This window comes from Oryctolagus cuniculus, chromosome 1 (assembly GCF_964237555.1).
Source record: "Oryctolagus cuniculus chromosome 1, mOryCun1.1, whole genome shotgun sequence".
Lineage (NCBI taxonomy): Eukaryota > Metazoa > Chordata > Mammalia > Lagomorpha > Leporidae > Oryctolagus > Oryctolagus cuniculus.
Genome location: NC_091432.1, coordinates 201,601,396 through 201,620,099, shown reverse-complemented (window position 1 = coordinate 201,620,099; position 18,704 = coordinate 201,601,396). Strand labels below are relative to the sequence as shown.

The 18,704-nt window shown below is 50.4% G+C and overlaps 2 long non-coding RNA genes across 4 annotated transcripts in view; both read left to right on the top strand.

Annotated features, from left to right (window-relative positions):
- LOC127493435 (uncharacterized) overlaps positions 1-10,600 on the top strand; it is a 29,815-nt gene extending 19,215 nt beyond the window's left edge. The window contains exons 4-6 of the long non-coding RNA XR_007923588.2: positions 2,858-3,008; positions 5,441-5,583; positions 7,828-10,600. This is a non-coding gene — a long non-coding RNA (uncharacterized lncRNA). The remainder of the gene's footprint in view (positions 1-2,857; positions 3,009-5,440; positions 5,584-7,827) is intronic.
- A 3,798-nt stretch (positions 10,601-14,398) lies between these two features.
- Positions 14,399-18,704, top strand: part of LOC138844781 (uncharacterized) — a 78,413-nt gene continuing 74,107 nt past the window's right edge. Inside the window, exons 1-2 of one of the 3 annotated variants that reach the window (XR_011381176.1) lie at positions 14,399-14,982; positions 15,455-15,555. This is a non-coding gene — a long non-coding RNA (uncharacterized lncRNA). Of the gene's footprint in view, positions 15,252-15,454; positions 15,556-18,704 lie in introns of all 3 variants that reach the window. The other 2 variants (XR_011381174.1, XR_011381175.1) reach the window with 2 other exon arrangements.

Genomic DNA, 18,704 nt, shown 5'->3' with positions numbered 1-18,704 from the left:
CTCTTGCCAGATGCTGGCCCTTTGACCTTGGACTTCCAGAATTATGAGCCAATATAAATAATCTTGGTCTGAGCTGTTCTGTTACAGCAGCACAAGACAGCCTAAGACGGGGAATTAACAGCAAACTGAGACTATGGAGCCAGTCCCAGACCCCCTGCTCGACCCTAGCTCAGGATGGGACTGTGGGATATTTGCTGTCCCTCGCCAGGGCTCAGGCTCGTCATCTGTAACTTGGGATTGAAGTAGATGACCCCTGCAGGGTGCTGGGGGACGGAGAGACAGTGGGAGTAGAGGGAGGGAGGAGAGCTCCCTGAAGCCAGAGTTGGGGGAATGAGCCAAACTCTACAGGATTTCTGGTGATCTCCAGCCGATGTTCAAATCCAAGTTGTTGTCATGACACCAGGAAGGGCGGAAGTCCTCACCAGCTCCTCTTCTCTGACCTCCTTGCTCGGGATCTCTCCTCTCAAGCTTCCCTCAGCGGCCCCCCAGAGGCTCCTGTCTACTTCTCCCGTCTTCCAAGTCCCACCCACGGAGGCACCCACGCACATGCACACACACGCATGTACAGACTCCTGGGACTCACATTCCATACCCTAGGGCCAGCCCACCCCTGCTCCCAGCAGGTAGCATCAGCAGCTCTCCCGAGTCCCTCAGCCACACATTCACTCATTCACTCACATGTCCACGCAGCAAGCATTCATGCTTTTGCTCTCCCCTTGCTGGCCTCCTTGGGCCGAACAAGTCACGCTCTCTGTCTGGGAACGGAGCTCTGCCATCGATTCAGCAAGCTCTCAGCGATGCCTTCTCAGCTGCACGCTCTGTCCCCAGATGTTCTTCCCCCTGGATGCCCTAGCATTGGATTCCCATGTCCTACTTCTAAAAATGTTCAGGGGAGGCCACCTGTGTCCCACATCTGAGTGCCTGAGTTTGATTCCCAACTCCAGCTCCTGACTCAAGCTTCCTGCTGATGCTGACCTAGGGAACAGCAATGATGGCTCAAGTACCCAGGTTCCTGCCAGCTACACGGGAGACTTGGGTTGTATCCTGGTTCCTGGTCTGGTCCCCAGCCTACCCCCAGCCATTGTGGGTTAGGGGTGAGCCAGCAGATGGGAGCTCTCTTTTTTTTTTTTTAAGATTTATGTATTTATTTGAAAGAGTTACACAGAGAGAGGAGAGGCAGAGAGACAGACAGACAAACAGGTCTTTCACCTGCCAATTCACTCCCCAGTTGGCCGCAATGGCCGGAGCCGCACCAGTCTGAAGCCAGGAGCCAGGAGCTTGGGGCCCCCATGTGGGTGCAGGGGCCCAAGGCCTTGGGCCATCTTCTACTGCTATCCCAGGCCATAGCAGAGAGCTGGATTGGAAGTGGAACAGCCGGGTCTTGAACCAGCACCCATATGGGATGCCGGCGCTTCAGGCCATGCATTAACCTGTTGCGCCACAGTGCTGGCCCAGAGCTCTTTTTCTTTCTGTCAAATAAATGAAAACTTATACAAATTGCAATTCAAATAATGCTGAATAATGCTGTTAATAGTGTACCTATCATCCTACTGCCTGAGCTTTCAGCTTTCATTTCTCCATGAGTACTGTTATGATGATTGAAGAGTTGATTTTGCCGAACAGCAGTGTAATCAGGTGGTTAAGGGCTTGGACTTTGGGGCCATGTTTGTTGAAGTTATGCCTGCATGTCTTACCAACTGTGAGACCCTGGGTATGTTACTAAACCTCTATAGATCTCCATTTTTTTCTTAATCTGTAAGGATGGGATGATAATTCCTAACTTAAGGAATTGTCAGCTGGTGCTGCGGCTTACTAGGCTAATCCTTCGCCTGCAGCGCTGGTACTCCGGGTTCTAGTCCTGGTTGGGGCGCCAGATTCTGTCCCGGTTGCTCCTCTTCCAGTCCAGCTCTCTGCTGTGGTCTGGGAAGGCAGTGGAGGATGGCCCACCTGCATGGGAGACCAGGAGGAAGCACCTGGCTCCCAGCTTCGGACTGGTGCAGCGCACCGGCCGTAGCAGCCATTTGGGGGGTGAACCAGCAGAAGGAAGACCTTTCTCTCTGTCTCTCTCTCTCACTGTCTAACTCAGCCTATCCAAAAAAAAAAAAAAAAAAAAAAAGTACCAATGAGATGGAAGGATATTTATAAAGTGCTTAGCACTCAGCACACAATGATAATGACAGCTGTAGTCAGAGTGTAGACACATTTCTATGACCCACTTTCTCTGCTTAACCTCACTTTATAGCCGTTCTCTATCTTGTCACTCATTATTTGGAATGGTCAGAGGATGGTTCAAGGAGCTTCATTATAATTAACTTAGTCATTTCCTTATTGTTGGATATTTAAGACATTTACAGTTTTTCCCAAGTATAAATCATGCTGTGATTAATATTTGGGATTAGTATTTTTTATAAATAGTGAAAAAAATTTAGCCCAACATATTTTGGTGTCAACCGCACATAAAGCTTTGTGGTAAATGTTCTTGGTGCAAAGATGGCTCAGGGCTGGCCCCTTCCTGCAGGAGTTCCCAGCCTTGAGTGGAAAGGAGGCTTGGACGCACCCATCAGAGACGTAAGCAGGGAGTAGCCCGCGCCTGAAGAGAGGACTAGGGAGCAAATGCCTGCAGTGAAGGAGAGGTGCAGAGGCGGGGCAGTATTTGGGTAGCAGGAAGCTCTGGGAAAATTCAGCCATCCATTCAGGTACGCACTGATACCCTAAGCACCTCTGTTCCTGGGATTGCGTCCTGCCCATAGGAAACGAGGACTCCCAGGCGAGGTGGAGAGGCCACCGAGAGACCGAGAGCTGTTTCCAGAAGAGGGAGAACGGGTGTGAGCCCCACCTCCTGTCTTCCTCCGTGTAGGGGCTGCCCGGAAAACACTTGAACGCGCCTGGATGCCTGTGCTTGACCGGTCTGCAGCCATCTCCAGCTTCCGCTGAAGTCCCAGTGTTTGCAGGACGGTGGAACCACTGGGAGCATCACTCGTGTACTTGGAGGGCTGGCTGGGAGCTAGGTACAGAGTTACACATTTATTATCTTGAAAATGACAGCTTTATTGAGATGTAGCTCATGTGCCACACACTTTACCCATTTAAGGGGTCCCGGACGATGTTTTCTGGTATCTTCTCTAAACCATCACTGCAACCATAACCACAGTTACTTTTAGAAATTTTAAATAAGATTTATTTATTTGAAAGGCAGAGTTTCAGAGAGAGAGAGAGAGAGAGAGAGAGAGAATACAAATGAATATTCCAACTGCTTCATTCTCCCAAATGGCTGCAATGGCTGGGCCCGGCTGAAGCCAGGAGCCAGGAACTTCTTCTGGGTCTCCCAGGTGGGTGGCAGGGGCCCAAGTACCGGGCCATCTTCTGCTGCTTTCCCAGGCCCATTAGCAGGGAGCTGGATCAGAAGTGGAGCAGCCAGGACTCACACTGGCACTCATATGGGAGGCTGGCACTTCAGGTGGTGGTTTAACTCACTTCACCACAACACCAGCCCTGATTTTAGAACATCTTTATCGTCCCAAAAAACTGTGTCTGTTAGTGTGTCCCCTCCTTTCTCCCTCACATTCTAGCTCTGGATAAGCACTTACCCGCTTCCTTTCTGTGTAATTTGCCTATTCTGGACATTTCACGTAAATAGAATCATACAACACGTGGCCCCTCATGACTGCTTCTTCTTTCTTTTTTCTTTCTTTCTTTAGATTTTTATTTAGATTTTATTTATTAGGTTTATTATTCTTTATTAGATTTATTTTTAGATTTTATTTATTAGATTTATTTAGATTTTATTTATTTATTTGAAAGACAGTTACAGAGAGGCAGAGAGAGAGAGTCAGTCTTCCATCTGCTGGTTCACTCCCTAGATGGCTGCAATGGCCAGAGCTGTGCCAATCTGAAGCCAGGAGCCAGGAGCTTCTGCAGGGTCTCCCATGTGGGTACAGGGGCCCAAGGACTTGGGCTATTTTCCATTGCCTTCCCAGGCCATAGCAGGGAGCTGGATTGGAAGTGGAACTGGTACCCATATGGGATGCCAGCACTGAAGGCAGTGACTTAACCTGCTATGCCACGGCACCAACCCCGTGGCTGCTTCTTTCACTTGGAATAAGGTAATTTTTCAAAGTTCAGCCATAATTTAGTATGCATCAGTACTTCTTTCCTTTCTATTTCCATATGATATTCTGTTGTATGGATATATCACCTGTTATCTACCCACAGATCAGGTCACGGACATTTGGGCTGTTTCCTCTTTTTGACTTCTGTGAACGTTCATGTATAGGTTTTTGTGTGGATGTATCTTTTCTTCTGTGTTAGGGATATACTCAGGAGTGAAATTGCTGGATCACACGGTAACTCTGGGTTACCAGTTGAGAAACTGCCGAAGTGTTTTCCATAGTGGCTATGCCATTTTACATTTCCACCAGCAGTGTATGGGGGCTCCAGGGTGCCCACATTCTTGCCAACACCTGTCGCCTATTCCCTGTCTTAATCCCTAGAACCTGTGAATATGACCTTCTTTGGAAGAAGAGTCTTTGCAGGCAGAAGTGAGTGAAAGAGGTCAAGACGACTTCATCCTGGATGACCTGGGTAGGCCCTCAATGCAATGCAGAATGTGTTTATGAAGACGCACAGAGGGGCAGGTGTCGTGGTCCAGCAAGTTAAGCAGTCACTTGGGACTCCTGCATCCTATATCTGGGTCCTCTGCTCTGGGTCAGCTTCCCGCTAGCGTGCACTCTGGGAGGCAGCAGGTGATGACTCAAGGGCTTGAGTCCCTGTCACCCACCCGGGAGATCTGAATGGAGTTCCAGACTCCTGGGTCTGGCCTGGCTCAGCCCTGGCTGTGTGGGCATTTGGGGGAGCGAACCAGTACATGAAAAATCTCTGACTTTTTCTTTGATTCATATTCTCTCTCTCTCTTTCTCCCTCCCATTCCCCCTTGCCTTTCAAATAAATAAAAACAAATAAACTTTTTAAAGAAGATTCACAGAGGAGAGATGCAGAGAGAAGTCCCTGTGAGGATGGAGGCAGAGATTGTTGGAGTAACAGCCATAAGCCAAGGAATTCTGCCACCCACCAAAAGAGGCAAGGAAGGGATTCACATTCCCCTAAAAGCTCTGGAGGGAAAATGGCCCTGCCAAACCCTGGATCTGAGACTTTTGTTATAGCAGCTGTAGGAAACTCAGTAGTCACTATCAATGCTTTTGATTGTAGCCATTCTCATGGGTATGAAGGCATTGTTAATGCATTTCCTCCCTGAACCCTTACAAAGGCCTCAGGAAGTATGTGATATCGTCTTCATAATTTTTTTTGAGAGGCAAAAGGAGAGAAAGAGAGAGAGAGAGAGAGAGACAGACAGACAAAGAGCTCCTCAAGTGCCTGAATTGGCCACCAGTTGGGCCAAAGCCAACTCAGTCCAATAGCCTGATTCATCACCACTGCCTTCCAGGGTCCACATTAGGAAGGTGGAAGCAGGAGCCAGAGCTGGGAATCGAACTCAGGCACCCCAACGTGTGACCTGGAGCCCTGACTGCTGTGCCAAATTCCTGCCCCTGGTCATCATTTTAACCTTGAAGAAACAAACTCAAAGAGGTAAGGGTCTTGCCCAAGGTCACACAGCTCTGCAGAGCTGGGATAGAAGTCCCACCATCAAAGTTTCCTCTAATGGTCTCCTCTTCTGCCTTTTTTATTTTATTTTATAAAGATGCATTCATTTATTTTTAAATATTTTATTCATGTATTTATTTGAGAGGTAGAGTTACAGAGAGAGGTAGAGATAGAGGGATCTTCCATCCACTGGTTCACTCCCCAAATGACTGCAATGGCAGGATCTGGTCCAGGCTGAAGCCAAAAGCCAGGAACTCCAGCTGGGTCTCTCACATGGATGGCAGAGCCCCAAGCACTTGGGCTATCATCAGCTGCCCTCCTAGGTGCATTGGCAGGAAGCTGGATTGGAAGCAGAGAAGCCAGGACACGAACCAGCACTCAGTATGGGATGCTGGCTTGGCAAGAGACAGCTTAACCTGCTGCACCACGGTGCGGGGCCCCTCCCCTGCCCTTCTGTCTTATCCCTGGTCTCCTGCAGTGCTGACCTTGTCTCGTGTCCTGGACTTTAGAATCATCCTTGGACATGGGTCAATCTCTACCTTCAAAGAACAAAATAGTAGCCCCTGGCTTTTTCCTTCTTGTCTTTTATCTGTCATAAACTCTCTCATTAGAAACTCTTTTTTAAAAAAAAAAGATTTATTTATTTATTTGAAAGGCAGAGTTAGAGCAAGGCAGAGGCAGAAAGAAAGAGATCTTCCATCTGCTGGTTCACTCCTCAAATGTCTGCAATGGCCAATCCAAAGCCAGGATCCAGGAGCCTCCTCCAGGTTTCCCACTTGGGTGCAGGGGCCCAAAGACTTGGGCCATCTTCCACTGCTTTCCCAGGCCATCAGCAGGGAGCTGGATGGGAAGTGGAGCAGCCGGGTCTTGAACTGGCTCCTGCGTGGGATGTCAGCACTGCAGGCAATGGCTTTACCCACCACGCCACAGTGTCAGCCACTAGAAACTCTTTTTATAATGGATTTAATTTGTTTATTTGAAAGGCAGAGTGACAAAGAGAGTGAGTGAGCGAGCTTTCATTTGCTAGTTTATTCCCCAAATGGCTGCAATTGCTGGGGCTGGACCAAGCTGAAACCAGAAGCTAGGAACTCCATCCGGGTCTCCCCACAAGGTGGCAGGAACTCAAGCACTTGAGCCATCATCTGCTGCTTCCCAGGCACATTAGTAGGGAGCTGGATTGCAAATGGAGCAGCCGGAGACTCTGATGTGGGATGAAGGCATCTCAAGCAGTAACTTAACCTGCTGCACCACAGTGCTGGCTTCAGACATCCTTATAATATCAGTCGGCTTCGAGAATGATTAAGAAGCCACATGGAGATGTAATCACATCTTTAAAGGCCTCATAAGAGCACACCTCTTTCTATGTGGCATCTAACAGCTGCTCATGACATTGCATGTCTACTTGTTATGTAATCAAATTAACCCTAATGAGAAACCAAGCAGAGGACACAGGAACAATCTATGCAGGTGCCCTCAAGTCAGGATAGAATCCTAGAGCTGGACAGGTTTTTCATACCTTTACCCCAAGCAGCAAGGGCACTCCCCTGTGGCATTCCTCCCACACACCTGGGGTGGCAGGGGCTCATCTTCTCAGGTACACGCCAGTCTTTGAGCACCTCTCAAATATGGGCCCAGACAGAGACGCTGGACTTCAGAGGTGGATTAATAGACGTGGGATGCAGAGTGTGGTCATATATGTGTCCTCAGCGCCCTTGACCCCAGAGTCTTTGTCCCATATTTTCTTCCCACCCTGTGCCTGCATTTCTCAGGAAACTCTGGCTGCGGGCTCAAGTCTTCAGCCGGCAAGCTGAGGTGTCACTGTGGTGATGTCGATTTGATGTCCATAAGGCCAAGGTTGCCCTGCTGTAGACCCGCAACAAATCAGTGTGCCTGATCACCAGGGCCTGTGGGGGAGAGACTGGGCAGCAGCCTCTGGACCCAACCCTGCCATAGGGAGAGGAACCGCGTGAGGCTGGGATCCACTACACTTTGGAGGCCATTTTAATGGCCAGTGTCCACTACCCCCCATTATTCTGATTCTGGCCCGCTTCTCTATCCTTCCCCCAAGTCACTGGGCTCCTGCCCCCCCCCCCCCCCCCCCCCGCCCAGCGGCCAGAGGGATCTTCCTAGAGCACGGTCCCAACTATGACACTTTCCTCCTGGAACACCCGCACTGGGACGAGGCTGGGAGGACCTGGCTGGCTCAGAGGCGTGGTCCTTCTCCCTTAGATGATGGATATCTGCACTTGTTCTGACCTGAGGGGGAAGTTAAGTTTCTTCTCGTGGGGACCAAGGGTCCATGTTTGAAAAATGGGGCCATGGGGAGAGGTGAGTTTGGCGCAGTCACCTTTTTGAATAAGGGGCTTTCTGCAGGAGCTTGATGGTTCCAGCTTGCCCAGGAGTCTGGGACATCCTTGCCCTGGGCCATCCCCTGGAGGTGAGTCATGGGGAAGGAGGAGATGGTTCCATTGTGGAAGGGGCCACCCACTGGGCCTTTATTATCCAGCATAATAGGAAGTAATTGCCTCCATTTATCCAGAGTCTAGTAGGAACCTGGCACCCGGGTAGGTGCCTTATCCCACTTAATCCTCCCAGGGGCATAGCAGAAGGTAGGTGGTACTGTTTACTTGTTACCAAAGAGGAAACTGAGGCTGAGAGGAAGGCAGCCCAGCTGCATTCCCTGCCTCTTGCAGTCTTACAGTGTAAGCTCTGCCTCTGGCACCCCCAACTCTCCTGGGAGCCACTCTACCCCCTGTGTCTGCCTGTCTCCCATGGCACTTTGGCTGTGGACTGTGGACTCCTGAGTCTGCATCCGCTTCACTGGGAGCTCCTGGAGGGCAGGAGGCTGGTCCTACTGGGCTCTGTGTCCTTCCAGGAATGTGGGTTGGCTTGGCCCCCAATTTACAATCTGGGTCAAGACCCGCAGGTAACAGTGAGAGGGAAGACTAAGGTCGGCGGTAAGGTTGGTGGTGGTGACAGTAACTCAGGATCCTCACACGCACCCTGTGAGGTTGGGATAATGAGCCTCATTATAAAGTAATAAGGAAGCAATCTCCGAGAGCTTGAGTAAGCAGGTCACACCGCCGGCAAGTGGAGGAACTGGATCCACACCCTGGCCTCTCTGACTCCAAAGCCCACGTCTTTCACTGTGTCAGAGCAGAGGCCCATAATTTTAGTCTTTTGATTCCTCTTTTATACTTGTTGCCACGATCACAAACCACCTGTGAGATTAATCAATATTTTCCTTAAATCAAGTCATTAAAAGAAAAACAACAACCCATACATTCTAAAAAGAAAGCTTAGGTGGAAACCTAGTACTATTTGCCATAGTGAATTACATTAATTGACTATTATAGCAGTAAATGCGTCCCCATGCCACCCATTGCTTGGGTGGCATGCATGCCTGCCCTGGAGAACCCACACCCCACAGCCTGCATGCTTCACACTGGCCCCAGGATACCTGTTCGTTTGCTTCTTTTCTTGTTCTTCTCTCTTGTTCACTGTCCACTTGGTCACATGATGCTCAGAGCCCCGGAGGTTGTGTGTTGGAAGGGACACTGGAGAGGTTCATCTTGTGTCCGACCGAGCTTGGAATGCACAATCGGGCCCACAGGAGTCCAGCGTCGCGTGGCCAGGACCCACAGGCTTTTCCCTGTTTACATTTCCTTGTCCAGGCTGAGCCACAGGGTGCCACCTCTGTTGGGGAGCAGGAAGTGTGGACTCCCAGATGCACAGGAAGCAAAGGAGAACCAAATAACAGCATCTAGAATATCTCCTCTACTCATACACAAGGATTTCAACATTTTTTGCACCAAAATATACCTTTAAAATTCCATTTTCCATGAAGTTGTTGAGGTCCCCTCAACATTCCCATGGGAGGGAGAGAAGTGAGGGAACAGAAACTCACAGATGAAAAGTCCATGAAAGCCACACAGACGGGAAGTGCTGGAGCCAAGATCTGAGCCCAGGCAGTCTGGCTCCAGAATCCATGCCTGAAACCCAAAGTGCCTCACATGCAGCCAGCAGTCTGTCTGTGCTAGCTTCCCATGACTGCTGAAAGAAATGGTTCCAGGGAGAGCCACTCAGAGGAGCCAGGATATTCCCCCTGTTAAGATCCTTCATCAATCACACCCGCAAAGACCCTCTTGTCATAGGACTATTTCCGGGTTCCAGGTGCTAGGGCATGGAAGTCTGGTCCCCTTATACCACGTGTGAGCCCTCTTACTACCTGAATTCTGGGGCTCTGGTCCTTTCTCGGAGCCCTGGCCCATTTGTCATGTTCATTTATCCTGCTGGAATTCGAGCTGCCCGTGTGCAGGATGGTAGCTGATGTATCTTCCTCTCTATAGAGTTGTTTGCACACAAATAACATCATTGTGGGAGTGATTGGCTGGAGTGAGTTAAAAATTCCTCCTTGAGGGCCACAGAAGCAGCTGTGGCAAGGGAGGAATCCGTGAATGGCGGTGCCCCAACATGCCACCCTTTTGAGCAGGAAGGGGGAGACCAGGTGTCTCCCAGGACTCATGTAGGATGGCTTTGCCCTGCCATTGCCTCATGCAAAAACATCAATGAAGTGAGAGCCAAGGAGAAAGTTGGCTGGCCTCTCACCAACGCCTCTGTTTCAGTGACTCATTTGGCAAATGATTATCGACTGTCTCCACTCAACAGTGACATCTGCAGCTGGGCAGCCAGAGCCTCAGGAGCCTCTTTTTGGTGCCACGTGCAAAGACTTTGGGTCATGCCTATGTGTGCCATCCACAGGCAAACTCTCAATCAATGCCATGTGCGAGGAGGCGGCTCAGGAGGGCTGGACTCCAGGGCTAACGCTGCTGCTCCCTTGAATAAGTCATGTGTACTCTCTCTTGAGTGTCCACACATATCTCTGTTATTGCATTTGCTTCTTATTAAACTGTGATGGTATGGTTTCTGCAGCCTCCTTGCATAGTGTGAGTGCCCTGTGGAGGGAGAAGTGTCTGTGTGAGCTCTGTGTCCCCATTCACAAACTTGTGACCTTGGTGTATCATAAACTTGTAGTGCTACTGCTAGTAGTAGTAATACGATGATGTGATGATGGAAGCTGTCCACTTACGGGGAGCGTACCATCTTAGGTACTTTCATGTTACAACTCACTTCATCCTCATAATACCTCTGGACTTAAGTACTATTATATCCACACTCAACAGAGGAGGAATCTGTTAAGTAACTTGCTCACTCACACAATGAGTAAGAGGTGGAACCAGGATTTAAGTTCAGGTCTTCTCTCCAGAGTTCATGATTTAAAGCCATTTGTACAATGTGGTTTGTTTGAAGAATGGAACCAGATGAGAACAAGCCCTTCAAGGTTGCTTTAACTCCACTGCCTGTGAGCCTCAATAATGCCCCTCCTCAGATGATAAAAAGGGGCTTGTGTTCTGGTACGGCACTGTGGACTGCAGAACGCAGTACAGGGTGGGCTCCCTCGAGTGGAAGTTTGAATCCCCCAGCTCTGCCACTTCTTGCTGTGAACTGGAGAAGGGTGTTTGACCTCCCTGAATCTGTTTCCTCACAGGGCCAGAGGCCGCTGATACCTACACTGTAGAGTAGTTGGGAGGATAAGATAAAAACACAGCACACAAGAGAATACCTATGGGAAAGAGCACGCTCTCGCAGGGTCGGCTCTTCCTCTTTAGAGCACAGCTGGGTGGGGTCAGCGCCTTAAGGACTAGCATGAGAGATCTCCATGGTGAGAGATCCAGTGAACCAGCAGGCTTCCTGCATGTGTGCCCATCACTGAGGATGGGGAGGAACACACACTGGCACGAGCAGGGATCAGGGAGTGAGGAAACATGTTCAGATTCCAGCTCTGCCATCACCTTCCTGTGAGATCGGGCAGGCTCGGCAAGTCGCCAGCCATTTTTGGTTTCCAGTTTCCCAGTTCCAAGATGAGGGGGCGGAATCTGAAGATCTCCAAGGTGCAGATGAGTGCTACCAGTCTAGAACTCTTCCAGCTAAGCTCTTCAATGAACGAAAATTCCTTCAGTGTCCATTTCTACTAAAGGAGCAACTGTTTTCTCTTCCCCCTGGTATTACTATGTACAAGTGTCCTTCAAAAAGTCACGGAAAATGGAAGTATGAAAATATGCCCATTTTCTTTTTTTAAATTTTAACTCTTGAGAGAGAGTGAGCGAGCGAGCAGGGCACTCGCATCCACTGGTTTACTCCCCAGATGCCTGCGATGGGCAGGAGACAGGGGTTGAAGCCAGGAGCTGGGAACTCAATCCAGGCCCCCCATGTTGGGGGCAGGAACCCAACTACTTGAGCCATCACTGATGCCTCCTAGGGTCTGCATTCCAGGGAGGTGGAATCAGAAACAGGGGCTGGGTACTGAACAGGTGACTTAGTTGCTAGGTAAAGCGCCTGCCCCGATCGTGCACATTTGCCATGAACTTCCTGAAGTATCCTCACATTTGAACTGGGCATCAGTGAGAAGCATCTTTACTCGAGCACCCAGGCCCCTCCTCTGTCAAGCAGGAAAGGAGCTCCAAGAGGCTCCACTAACCCAGCCAGGTTGCCTCAGGCCTGTGGATAAAAACACCCAATCAACAAACATTTATTTATTAAAAAAAAATAAAAGGCAAGTACAGAGGCGCCAGAGCAGCAAAATGAGAGGACTTGAAATCTATAATCCCACCACCCACAGGTGATAGAGCCTTCCAGATACTTCTTGTTTGCAAATTTTAATTTAAAAATTAGATGCATACAGCACATATCCAACATTTTGCAACTCATCCCTCCCAACATACTATGAATGACTTTCCCTAATTTATTTTCCTAAATTTTTAAAAAAGATTTATTTATTTGAGAGGTAGAGTTACAGACAGAGAGGTCTTCCATATACTGGTTCACTCCCCAAATGGCCGAAACGGCCAGAGCTGGGCCGATCTGAAGCCAGGAGCCAGGAGCTTCTTCTGGGTCTTCCACATGGGTGCGGGGGCCTAAGCACTTGGGCCATCTACTGCTTTCCCAGGCCATCAGCAGAGTTGTATGGAAGTGGACCAGCCAAGACACAAACCAGCACCCATATGGGGCGCTGGTACCGCAGGCAGAGGCTTAGCCTGCTATGCCACAATGCCAGCCCCCCCTGCATTTTTAATGACTGCAAAGTATCCCATTGTATGGGTGTAATATTTATTTAATTCATCTCATGACACATTTGCTTCTATTTCCCCCTCTGATGAGTATCAGTGTCTCTAAAGTGTCTGAGGATCTGCAGGGTTTTTAAAATTTCTGAAAAGGGGAGTTGCAGGGTGGAAGGGTATAGACCTGTTAAAGGATTGGGTACACATTTCCTCCTGCTCTCTACAAAGTATGAAAAAGTTCACTAGGAGAGTTCACGCCTTCCTACCTGCAGAGCACGTGTTCATCAGGGGCCGGGGAGCCTGGAGGAGGGGGTTTGTCAGACAAGCAGGAGCGAGCTGGAGAGGGGATGGAAGCCTTCCACACCGAGGGCAGACCGTGTGAGAAGGCCCACGCACGGCACGGCACTCTGAGGACAGAGTTAATCCCTGTGGCTAGAGCTGGAGGGAGACGCCTTCCAGGAGACAAGCAGGCAAGAGGTGAAGTGCCATCTGTCCCTTTGGGGTGACTTACAAACAGGAATCCCTTCCTTCGGTTCTACAGGTGGGGAAGTCCAGGAGGAAGCCCCCCGCAGATTTTAGCATGTGGTTAGTGATTATTTTGTGGCCAGAGTGAAGGCTTAGGGTGGCTCTCAGGTGTCACTGTGACCTGCAGAGAATGCAGAACCTAGAAGTCGCCACTGAGTTTTGGGATAGGATGATGTGTTGAAAGCAAGGTGCCTGGGAGGCCCATCTGCATCACGGGGGTGTCCTGTAAATATTTCCATCCACAGAAGTGGGCTGTGGGATGGGAAATCCTGGACACCAGGCAGACACCGGGCCATCCATCACCAAGAGGGACGCCCAAGAGAGGACACCAACTCTAAGGGAACGTGCCAGCTGGGAGGAAGCTGCTCCAGTAGGAAGAAAACCAGGCAAGCAGAGGGCACTGGGCAGCAGTGGGACAGACGGGCCGAGTGGGGACCTTGACCATCCAATTCCATTAGAAAAAACTGAAGCCCAGACAGGGGCGGCAAATCTTCCAAGGTCACCCAGCAATCAGTGGCAGGCACACCTTGAACCCCTCTTGATAAGCAACGTGGGGGTCAGCAGGAGAGCCCGGCACCCAGAACTTTAGCGGGGCCTCCGTGCACCTACTACGTGCCAGACAGACACTGTCCTAGCGTGGCCCGCACCCGTTCTAACCCTCACCACCGCCACCACAGGTGGGGATTTCACTCCTAGCACACTGAGGAGCCCACCGCCAAGGGCGCCCGACATCGCATACCCTCTGCGGGCAGGAGGAGGCCGGGGGTGGGCGCTCGCGTCTCCCCGGTCCCCGGAGAGGAGTCTGCTCTCGGAGCTCGGAGACGCCGGCCGCGGGAACCCCCGGAGGCGCCCCCTGGGACCCCGGCCCGCCCCTCGCCCCCGCGCGCATGCCTTGCCGCTGAGGCGTGAGAGCCGCCGCCCGGGGCCCTCCCTCCCGCGCGCCTTGCACAACCGGCCCAGATAAGTGCTGCGTCTCTGGGCAATTATCGCCCGCCGCCGCCGGGGCTAGCCAGGCAGAAGGCCAAAGGCCAAGGGACTCCCTGCCACCCAGGGAGAGCGGTACCCGGCGGCCTGGCGGCCACCGCTGGCGCACTAGGTTTCACAACCGGAGGACGCGAGCCGGGGGGCGGGGCGACGGCCGGCGTGCTGACGTCACGCGTGCAGTCCCGCCCCCGGCTGCGGAAGTGTCTTCCCCGCCAGCTGCTGCGCTCCTTGTCCGCTCCTCTCGCTTCTTCCGTCCTTTTTCTTTTCCTTTGCATCCCTCCTTCCTTCCGGTTCTCTCCCCCCTTTCCTTCCTCTTTCGTCACTTCCTGTCCTTCCTCCATCCCTGTTGCCCTCTTCTGCCCTTCCTCCCCTGGGCCATTTCACTTGGGGCTTTTGCTTTTTTCGCCTCTGACTGGAGTCGTGTGAAAGGTTTTTACTCTCCCAGGACGTTGCCATTTTAGCCCGTTGAGGGCGTCCTGCACACCGACTGTGCCCCTCGCCCAACGCCCTGCTCGCCCCAACCCCAGCCCCTCTACTTTGTTTCTTAAGTTCTCCCCTTCCCTTTTAGTGCCCACTCCCCCCTCTCCCCCCGGAACCGAGCGGCCCCGCTGCCCCCTTGGCAGCCCTCTGCGGCCGCTGCCTGGGCTGGGCCAAGAGACCTGTCAGCAAGGCTGTTAGAGGGCTGTGAATCATCATTCCTCCCCCGTGTGTCAGCGCCAGTGGGCGGCCCCTGGAAGCCTCCCCTGGCTGTTCGCTGGTAGGCAAACATGTCCTGCAAGAAACTCCTGCCAGGAAGAGTTAATTAAGAGAGAGGCCCCGGCTGCAGCAGAGTCAGAGGGTCGGGCTGGGAGCCCCTCTCCCCGCTGGGCCTTCCCCAAGCCTGCGGCTCCCTTCTAGACGCTCCAAGAACACAGCCACAGTGATGCTGATGGCGGATGATAACTTGGCCCTGATAGAAAACTCTGCAGTTTACAAAGCATTTCCACAGACATGATCTCATGCTGGTTCTCACAGCACTCCTGGGAGGTAGGCCTTGTTATTCCCATTTTGCAGATTAGGAAACTGAGCCTCAGGAAGGTGGAAGGGATTAGCCCAGTGACCACAAAGCTGCCAAGGTGGGGACCAGGATCTGTATCACAAAAGCAGGACAAAAAGAAAATAAAAAACAGGGAGGGTCAAGTAGAAAATAATTTAAAACATTCATTGCCCCCTCTTCTGTGTTCCCACAGTGCCTTGTTCAGATCCCTGGAGTGCAGGGCCCACCGCACGGATTTCGGCAGCAGCTGGGGCTGGGGGACGGCTGCTGAGTGAGTGGTGGAGGTGTTTGAAGGTACGAGAAATGGGGGTGAAGGGGCTGCTGCTTTCTGGGCAGCCAAGAGACTGACCTAGTGGAGTTACCACCCTGACGTCCGGGGGTGGTCTGCAACCCTGGGACTCCTTGCAGGGGACACATTGCCGAACAGGGGACTCCTGAGTGTGGCTGCAATTGCAGTTCTGCCGCCTCCCTGGGCAGGGCTCATGTCCTTGAGTGTGTTCTGTGACAGTCTCTGCCATGTGTTGGTATGGAAGTAATTTTCGGTGTTGTAGGTAGATTATTAAGGTTTGCCAGTATCCAGCTTCCCACGACTTCCCAGTGCACGGAGACATGCACATCTCTGTCCCCTTAAAGTAAGGCGTAGTCTTGTGATTGCATTTGGCCAATATGTGTGTTAGAAGAAGGTGGGCAGGGGCAGGGGCAGGGGCGTTTCTTGCTGGTGCTCAGCTCTTGTTCTGTCTTCACGGGCTGTGTTGATGGAGGAGGCTACGTATTCCAGAATGTCTGAGCTTTATTGCGCTGGGTCTCAGGGAGAGTACCATGAGCACGGGAGAGTGAGTGAGACATAAAGCTTGGTGGTATTAAGCTGCTCCGATTTGAGTTGTTTGTTACTGTAGCTTAACCCAGCTTGTCCTGACCCATACAGTAATGAACACAGCTCGTTGAGTGCTTAGTCATTTTTTAAAATGTAATTTCTACCTTTTGGAGCAAGATTCAATTTCTTAAAGATTATTTAATGAAGAATGTAATGGAACATGTGAGTTTGACTTATATCGTCTTCCCTAAACATCTCTTATCACATGGATGTTAAAAAATGTTTTTTGTGAACTTCACTGAGATATAATTGACATACAATAAACTCCATGTATTTAAAGTACATAATTTGGTAAGTTTTGCTAAATGTGAGGTCATTGCCAGGATCGTGATGGTGAATGTCCATTACCTACAGAAGTTCCATTGAGTGCCTTTGAAGTCCCTCCCTCCTGTCCCCTCCCACCCGCTTTCCCGTGTCACCATGCAACCACTGATCTGCTCTTGTCACCATAGCTCAGTTTACCTTCCCTAAAATGTTATAGAAATGGGATCGGCCGGCGCCTTGGCTCACTAGGCTAATCCTCTGCCTTGTGGCACCGGCACACCGGGTTCTAGTCCCGGTCGGGGTGCCAGATTCTATCCCAGTTGCCCCTCTTCCAGGCCAGCTCTGCTGTGGCCCAGGAGTGCAGTGGAGGATGGCCCAAGTGCTTGGGCCCTGCACCCCATGGGAGACCAGGAGAAGTACCTGGCTCCTGCCATCGGATCAGCGCAGTGCGCCAACCACAGTGCGCCGGCCGTGGCGGCCATTGGAGGGTGAACCAATGGCAAAGGAAGACCTTTCTCTCTGTCTCTCTCTCTCACTGTCCACTCTGCCTGTAAAAAAAAAAAAAAAAAAAAAAAGAAATGGGATCATACAGTATGGACACATTTCTGTTTGGCCCTTTAATTCTGAGGGCCATCTAGACTGTTGGCATGAGTTAATAGCTCGCTCTTTTCAGATGGCTAAGTAATAGTCCATTCCATGGATATTGTACAGTTTGTTTATCCACTCCTCTGCTGATGGACTTTGGTTGTTTCCAGTTTGGGGCTTTGTTAGGGAAGTTGCTATGAACACAGTTTACAAGATTCTGTGGGCGTGTGCTTTCTTTTCTGGGATACCTAGGAGAGGAGTATGGTGTGTGTTGAGCTTTGTAAGGAACCACCAAAGTGTTTTTCAGAGTGACTGTACCATATGTTCCCGTATGATATATGGTAGAGACTTTGCGTCTTTGCAAACTCTGAGTTTGGTCATCCTTTTATTATTTTTCATTTTTACCATTTTGATAGATGTATGGGATATCTTATTGTGGTTTTAAAAATTTCAAATACACAGAACACAAAATTCACCATTTTAAAGTGTGCATTTCAGCAACATTTAGTATATTCACAGTATTATGCAACCATCACCACTGTAGTTCTGGAATATTCTTTTCTTTTTTTTTTTCTTTTTTGACAGGCAGAGTGGACAGTGAGAGAGAGACAGAGAGAAAGGTCTTCCTTTGCCGTTGGTTCACCCTCAAATGGCTGGCGCACTGCGCTGATCCGATGGCAGGAGCCAGATACTTATCCTGGTCTCCCATGGGGTGCAGGGCCCAAGCACTTGGGCCATCCTCCACTGCACTCCCTGGCCACAGCAGAGAGCTGGCCTGGAAGAGGGGCAACCGGGACAGAATCCGGCGCCCCGACCAGGACTAGAACCTGGTGTGCCGGCGCCGCAAGGCGGAGGATTAGCCTAGTGAGCCGCAGGCGCCGGCCCTTGTCTTAGGCTTTTAAAAGTATTACCTAAGATGGCCAGAGACATCACTAGATTCTAAGTGTTGAATAGAATATCCCTATTCTATATAGTGTGATAGATGAGTGTTTTCCAAATTGTTTTTTAAAGACAGCTTTTTCTTATTTTGTTGATAATTACTGCAACAGAGGTGTTCTTTGCTCAAATAAACTCTGGAAACACTGAGTGTAAAACCAGCCGACATCTTTTCCTATCAGAATTCTCAGTCATGTAGCTATTAAAATGTTTTGTGTATATCTGAGAGGAGATACAACATGCAATATTTTCTAAATCTAGTGTAGCATTATAGTACACACTGTTTTCCATTTGTTATTAAAAACCCATTTAATAATATCTAGTTCAGTGAATTCTGCAAAGCAGAATTCTGCTCTAAACTGCTCTAAACCACAAATCCCCTTAAAAAGAGGCCATAAATACTTTCACATGATTACAGGTGTTTCTCAAACTAAGAATACTAGCAGATTGGATTTATTTATTTATTTGAAAGGCTTATTTATTTATTTGAAAGTCAGAGTTATGCAGAGAGAGAAGGAGAGGCAGAGAGAGAAAAAGAGAGGGGTCTTCTATCCGCTGGTTCACTCCCCAATTAGCCACTAAGGCTGGAGCTGTGCCAATCCAAAGCCAGGAGCCAGGAGCCAGGAGCTTCCTCCGGGTCTTCCCATGCAGGTACAGGGGCCCAAGGACTTGGACCATCCTCTACTGCTTTCCCAGGCCATAGCAGAGAGCTGGATTGGAAGTGGAGCAGCCGGGTGTTGAACCAGCATCCATATGGGATGCCAGCACTGCAGGCGGCGGCTTT